The sequence below is a fragment of the Suricata suricatta genome, chromosome 3 (assembly GCF_006229205.1).
Source record: "Suricata suricatta isolate VVHF042 chromosome 3, meerkat_22Aug2017_6uvM2_HiC, whole genome shotgun sequence".
In the NCBI taxonomy this organism is placed as follows: domain Eukaryota; kingdom Metazoa; phylum Chordata; class Mammalia; order Carnivora; family Herpestidae; genus Suricata; species Suricata suricatta.
The window spans coordinates 104,873,303-104,879,974 of record NC_043702.1 but is presented as its reverse complement, the minus strand read 5'-3'; the positions used below and the strand labels follow the sequence as shown (position 1 = coordinate 104,879,974).

The 6,672-nt window shown below is 51.7% G+C and overlaps 1 pseudogene; it reads right to left on the bottom strand.

Moving 5' to 3' along the window:
* Window positions 1–2,076: 2,076 nt before the first annotated feature.
* LOC115288728 lies at window positions 2,077–2,208 on the bottom strand (annotated as a pseudogene).
* Between the last annotated feature and the right edge of the window lie 4,464 nt (window positions 2,209–6,672).

Genomic DNA, 6,672 nt, shown 5'->3' with positions numbered 1-6,672 from the left:
CAAGACTCCACGTTGGGTCTGTGTATCACAGGAAGCCTCGGACATGGAGAGTCTCTGTTTAGGGGTAGCTCTATGGAAGTTGGCTTCCGGTGCTGCCGGCTGACCCAGGGCAAGGCGGAGCACAGGGAAGGGGCTGTGTGTCCTTGCTCTGCTGTGTGCCCCTATGGCTGTGTGTGGCCTGGCCCATGAGAGTGGCTGCCACCAGACAGGCTGGGTTTTAGATCCTGCACAGGCAGCAGGGTGGGGGGCAACCGGGCCGGGAGTGGGGTCCCCTGTGGCTGGCAGGAGGCGCTGAGGCAGTGCCCTCCCAGTCCTCCCTGGGCTGCTGGCTAGGGGAGCATGAAGGGCTAATTTCATGGCTGATAAAACTCTCTGTACATGAGACTTCGCAGACAAATGAGAGCACGGCTCTTCTCTTTACTATAACATTTATTTCCTTTTTTCCTTGAGAGAGGTACGTGTTCCAGCCCAACTTAGTTCTGGCCCTGCAGCCGGCAAGGGGGTCTTGTGGGGAAAGTGTGGACACCAGAGGGGTGAAGTAGGTGGCTCAGGGTGCCCAGCAACCCGGGGGCAGGATGAGGCCATTCTCCTTGGGAGCAGATGTGGCTGTGTGACCGGAGGTGCAGGTTCCCCACACGCTGCAGGGTGCTCCGGCTCTTCCTGGGGGGGCTGCCTCTGACCAGGTTTGGAACTCCAGGACCTGGCTTGATGGAAGGATGACCTGTCAGCCTGTGTCTTCTCCTGCCTTTCCCCAGCCCTTCCCTGCTTTCAGTGAACTCTCCAGGACCCAGCTCAGCCCTGGCCTGTTCCACACAGCCTTTCCCACTGCTCCTGTTCAGTCATCTTTTCCTGGGACAACGTCTGAGGCTGACTCTCCCAGCCTGCCTGGCTCTTTCTCATGCACCAGGTTCTACATCTCAGGGTGTTCTCATTGGAGATTGCACTATTTGCCTCATGGTAGAGGTGAGGAAGCTGAGGTCCGGGCCGGGGGTGGGGTGGGGTGCTGATACTTGATGGAGCCCCATGAGCTCTATGACATGCCTGGTCCAAGACCTCTCCCCGGCTGCTGCTGCTTCCCGTGCCCTGATTTTTCAGACGCTTTACCCGAATGCCTCTGTGTGTCTGGTCTTTCTTCTAATTACACTAGAAGCTTCTTGGGAGCAGCTATCATTTCTTCCCTGCTGTGCTTTCCCGAAGTATGAAATACAGACAAACACAGATACAGAAGATAGAACACACACACACACACACACACACACACACACACACACACAGATACTCAATATACACATGGACACACGGCCACATGATGCATATACATGTCTGATCCACATGCAAGGCTGTGTGTGTGTGTGTGACATCTGCTCACAGAATACATACAAATATGCTTACTTACATTCATACCCCAACCCACAGAGACGCAAGAAGAAAAGAAAATCGCAAAAGGGATTTTGGCAGATAGCAGGATTGGTGGCCGTCTTAGAGTCGGGCTCAGCAGATATTGGCTCCTCCTGCATCTCCAGGGCTGGGCTGGGCTGGGCTGGCAAACCACACTGGCCTGTGGCAGGAGCGCTCCCTGCCTCACTTTCTGTCTGCAAAGTGTGATCAGCCTGCCTTGATCAAGAGTTGGTATGAGGATTCAATGAGACAACAGAAGCCACAATGTTGGGTTCATAATAGACCTTTCATTTCTCCCTGAACAATGAGACTTACTATTCAGAAATGACCAGTTGGCAAAGAAACATGCTTTTGTGGGTCCCAGGCTAGAAAATATTGACAGGAATGAGAACTCAGAAATTTCACAAATTGACATAAAAAACAAAATTGCATCCTTTATTATCATTTTTATTTTATAGATAGGATACAATCCATTTTAAACACTTTAGACAATACTGAAATAAATACATGAAGAATATTTTTACTTATTTTTATTTATTTATTATGTTTTTTATTTGTTTTTGAGAGACAGACAGAGACAGCATGAGCAGGGGAGGGACAGAGAGAGAGGGAGACACAGAATCCCAAGCGGCTCCAGGCTCTGAGCTGTCAGCACAGTGCTCGAACCCACGAACTGTGAGATCATGACCTGAGCCAAAGCTGGAAGCTTAACTGACTGAGCCACCCAGGTGCCTTGAATATTTTTTCAATTAGCAATAATCGCGCCTCGGATAAACCTCATTGGCTACGATACTGCCACTGCGCAAAGCTTGAATATTTTTAAAAAGTACCTGGGGATTCACTTCCTTGGCCCCTTCATCCACTGACTCACTCCACAAGTCTCTTTGGAGTACCCACAGTGTGCTGGTCCTGTTTTTGGCCCTACTGTGTGCTGGTCCTGTCTTCAGCCTGACTGTTAAGCATGCGTGAGACACAAAAAGTGCCTGTTGCCACAGGACATGGGCTCTGGTGGGAAAACGACGGGCCACAGACAGGGCAACAAAGGAAGAGTATTTTACCTTTATGTGCGTGCACGGGGGTAAAGCCTGCCCTTAGGGAGCATGAGGGTTACTTTATGTGACAACTTGTCTGGATCAGGCGTGCCTGGGTATTTGGTCAAACATCGTTTCCATGTGTGTCTGAGATGGGGTTTCTGGATGAGACTAGCAGCTGAGGCTGGAGACCCAGCAAGTGCCCTTCCCAGTGTGGGCGGGCCCCAGCCTCATGAAGGCTAGAGCAGAACGGTAGGTGGAGCGAGAAAGAATGCATGTTTCTGCCTGTCTTCCAGTGCAGACATTGGTCTTCTTTTGCCTTTGGACTGAGACTTGGAGTGAAACTTACACCATTGACTCTCCTGGTTCTCAGGCCTTCTGACTACAGGGGTTGGGGGCTTCCCAGCCTCCATGGTCACATGATCCAATTCCTTACAACAAATCCTCTATCATCTATCTACCTATCTATCTATCATCTACCTATCTATCATCTATCTATAGCCTAGATACATAGATAGATCTAGCTAGCTGTCTTACCTATCATCTTACCTATCATCTTACGTGTCTTTCATCTTTACCTCTTATATTCTATTGGTTTCATTTTCCTGGAAAACCCTGACTAATCAAAAAAAAAAACTATCTTTTTGAGGAGAAGCCATTTGGGTAGCAGGTGAAGGAGAGGGACTGGTGGGCAGGTGGGGAGGGGCCACCTCACCCTCATAAGTGTCAAGAGCTGGGAGCTGGTAAAGCTACACCTCACATAACAGCCAACTGGCTCATGCCCCCATGTGGCCTGGCTGCATTGCATTTGCTTTAAGAAAGCCACGATGTGGGTCTTTCCCTGCTGTTTGTTCAGACTGCAAAATGGGACATGTAGTAGCACACAGGATCATTTCTCTGAGGTGCAGAAAACTCACCGCATGGGAACACGGCAAGTGCTGGCTTGTACCATCCCAATATGGTATGATGAATTACTGCTGTGGCGTCCTGAAAAATGAGGCTCTGATCACCGGGGGAGCCCAGGCTGCTGGGGGTCAAGACCCTCTTGCTTCCCCAAGGTTGGCAATGGGGAGTGATGTACAGGTAGGGTCTGCAGGACTTGACAGGGGCCCGTAGCCTCTGGTGCTTCCTTAGATGACAGGTGTGGTGAAGACCACCCCCCCCCCGCCCAAACAAGGATGGGGAGAGTGAGGAGGTAGGAGGGGAGAGAGGTACTTCACAGACTGGGGACTATCCCATGAGCTTGGTGGCCCTCTTCTTGTCTCTGCCTTTGCCTGCCTTGGGTCACTTGGAGCCAGACAGGTGAAGTTAGACCAAGGCCCAAAGATTGTGTGAACCAGGCCTCACCCCACTGATGGTTCCAGTCAGTGTCTCATGTCACACACCCAGTGGCCCTCATGCTCAGGTAACACAAGCTCACCCTCTGCTTCCAGAAAGCACTGTGTCCCCTAAGCTTCCACACTTTGTGTAGTGACCCCCCCATTATCCCTCCTCCTTCCTCTCCCTCCCCTCCTCCTCTTTCCATGCAGTCAATTCCCAATCTTTTTAAAGGCTTATGTTCATGTAGCACCCATACTGAGAGTGTCCCTGGACCCCAGACTGCCCCCGGGATCCCCAGTGAGCCTTGCATGTATGTTTACAGTAGCTCTTATCACACTGTAATACAGTGGCCCCACTGTGTGACTTTTTTGCTGTGAGCATTTTGTGGCTAAGTCACCCCTCTAGAACCGGTGTGACTCGCGTGTGTGCAGCCTTTCTTTATGTGTGCATGGGGATGAATCTGTGAGTGTGCTGGGTTGTGCCATTGTCTCAAAGTGAGTGTGTGCTGGTGAACACGTGTGTTTGTGTGTTAACCGATGAATTGTAATTAGTGTTTCCCTCACAGAATACGTGTGATACCTTTTCATCCATCCATTCGTTCATTCGCCCCCACCCACCCACGCAATATTAGCTGAGTCGCTGCTGTGTGCCTGGCACTGTGCTGGGTGGTGGGAAAAGTGCAGTGCCCAAGACAGACACTTTTGAAACCCTGTTTCCAATGTGGGCTCCTTCTTGGCTTCTCAGTGTGGTTGGCTACAGGTAGTGAGAGGTGACTACCATGGTAGACTTTCATATTCTTTCTAAATATTTATTTATTTTTAAGAGAGAGAGAGAGAGTGGGGGAAGGGCAGACAGCCAAGGAGAGAAAGAACCCCAAGTAGGCTCTGCCCTGTCAGTGCAGAGCCGGATGTATGGGGTTTGATTTAACGAATGCTGACATCGTGACCTGAGCCGAAACCAAGAATCGAATGTTGAACTGACTGAACCACCCAGGTACCCCTATATTCTTTCCTTTTTTAAACATTCTTTTGAGAGATAGAGAAAGAAAGAGAGAAAGAGAAAGAACATGTGAACACACAGCAAGTGAGCGGGGATTGGAGGAGAGGGTAGAGGGAGAGAGAGAATCTTAAGCAAGCTAGCGCCAAGCCCGAAGCAGGGCTAAATCTCAGGACGGTGAGATCAGGATCGGAGCCAAAATCAAGAGTTGGCTGCTTAACAGGCTGAGCGACCCAGGCACCCCTGGATTTTCATATTCTTAAACTCAACACTTTGCAGCTCACACTGGACTCCTGGGGCTGTGGAAGGACACCTGCAAGGACCTCCTACCAGCACATCATCCACCTCAGGGACCTGAGTCCCCCGAGTCCCTTGACTTAGTCCTTGCAAACTATGTTCGCTCCATGTGACACACCAACTACCTCAAGCTCCTCCTTCGAACCTTCTGTGTTCACGGGTCCCTTCCTCCCCAGGTAAGGGGAGTCTCTGAGTCCTTGCTCACTGTCAGCTCCAAATGCTTCCTCTCCACCTCTGTGCACCCCCTGCTCTGCACACACACTTCCTCATGGTACATGGCCAGACAAGGCTGATGCTAGAACCAGCTTTTATAGACCATCCCTGCAGGAGGCCTGGCCTTGTCCCTTCTCCCCAGAGAGCTCCTGGCATGGTCTCCAGGGGCAGAAGCAGCCACACACTTCTGCATGTCCACTGCCCAGCATGGAGCAGACGCACACCCAAGTTAACCTAACTGAGTTAGTGGGTATCAGAGCTCAGCGCGGATGCTGGGATGGGCAGGCGGCTCTCCGCAGGTGAGGAGGCCCATGGACCAGGGCTGTAGCAAACATCTAATCAACACCCTTGCTGTCCTCGTGGGGCTGGATCCCTGAGGATGTTCTGTAGTGTGTGAATCTCACCTCTGGGACACGTCAGCTGTTCAGCCTCACACAAGGCATGCCCCTTCCTTGTGCTCTGGCTTTCTTCACAAAGGACTCAGAAAGACTTTGCTCCCAGAGCGATGTAGTGCAGAGGAGTCCTTGCCCGGCGAGGTTCTACACCCCAGTGGTCCAGCTCCAGTCGCGGAGAAAGGCAGGCCTCTGGGTTACCCCAGCTCCTCCTGTGTCCGGCCTCCGTCTGCTGTCACCCACATCCGTCTTTCCCTCCAGGCTTTCCACACAAATCATTGCCTCGCCCTTGGATCTATCTCTACATTTCTCCTTGAGCAGAAAGGACAAAGCTGATTTAAGTGCGAGGATCCTGCCAGTGGAGCAGAAGCGGGAAATGAAGATGGAAACAATTACGAATTAAAACCTGTCACTTGTGGAGCCTGCTGCCCCTCTCTTATTGTAATTAAAATCACCTTTTTCCCAGAGGCCTCTGTGGGCCAGCTGGGGACACTTTCTCCTGTCCTGTCCTCCTGGGCATCCCACATAGGACCCCTCTCCTTTTCCTCTGGGGGGGGGGGTCGCCTGGCAGCATTTGCTCATTCATTCATTCAAGTGTCTGTGGAGAGGTAAGGACACACCGGCACATTCCAGAGTCAGGAGATACAGACTCCACGCACACCCCATTTCACATGAGTGGTGATGGTGACAACCAAGCCCTTTAAATGCTCACCTGTTAGGCATATTGGCCCTTAGTAAAACAGGCAGGGCGATCCATCTGCAGAGACCCAGGTGCAGAGGGGAGGCTGGTGCCTGTGGGCAGAGCAGGAAGAGGCACAGTGGGACAGCTGGGAAGAGGTTCTCAGGGTGGTTGTGTCGGATGGAGTTGGGGAAACAAGATATATGGGGGAGTAGCTTCCACGGAAGGAAGAGCGGAGCAGAACTGGGTCAGGGGAGCCCCCAGACCATGGTGAGGTCTGACCACATCTCTACCAGCCCACAGGAGCAGGGAGGCCTTCTAGAGCAGCTGGGCCTGACCGGGGGCT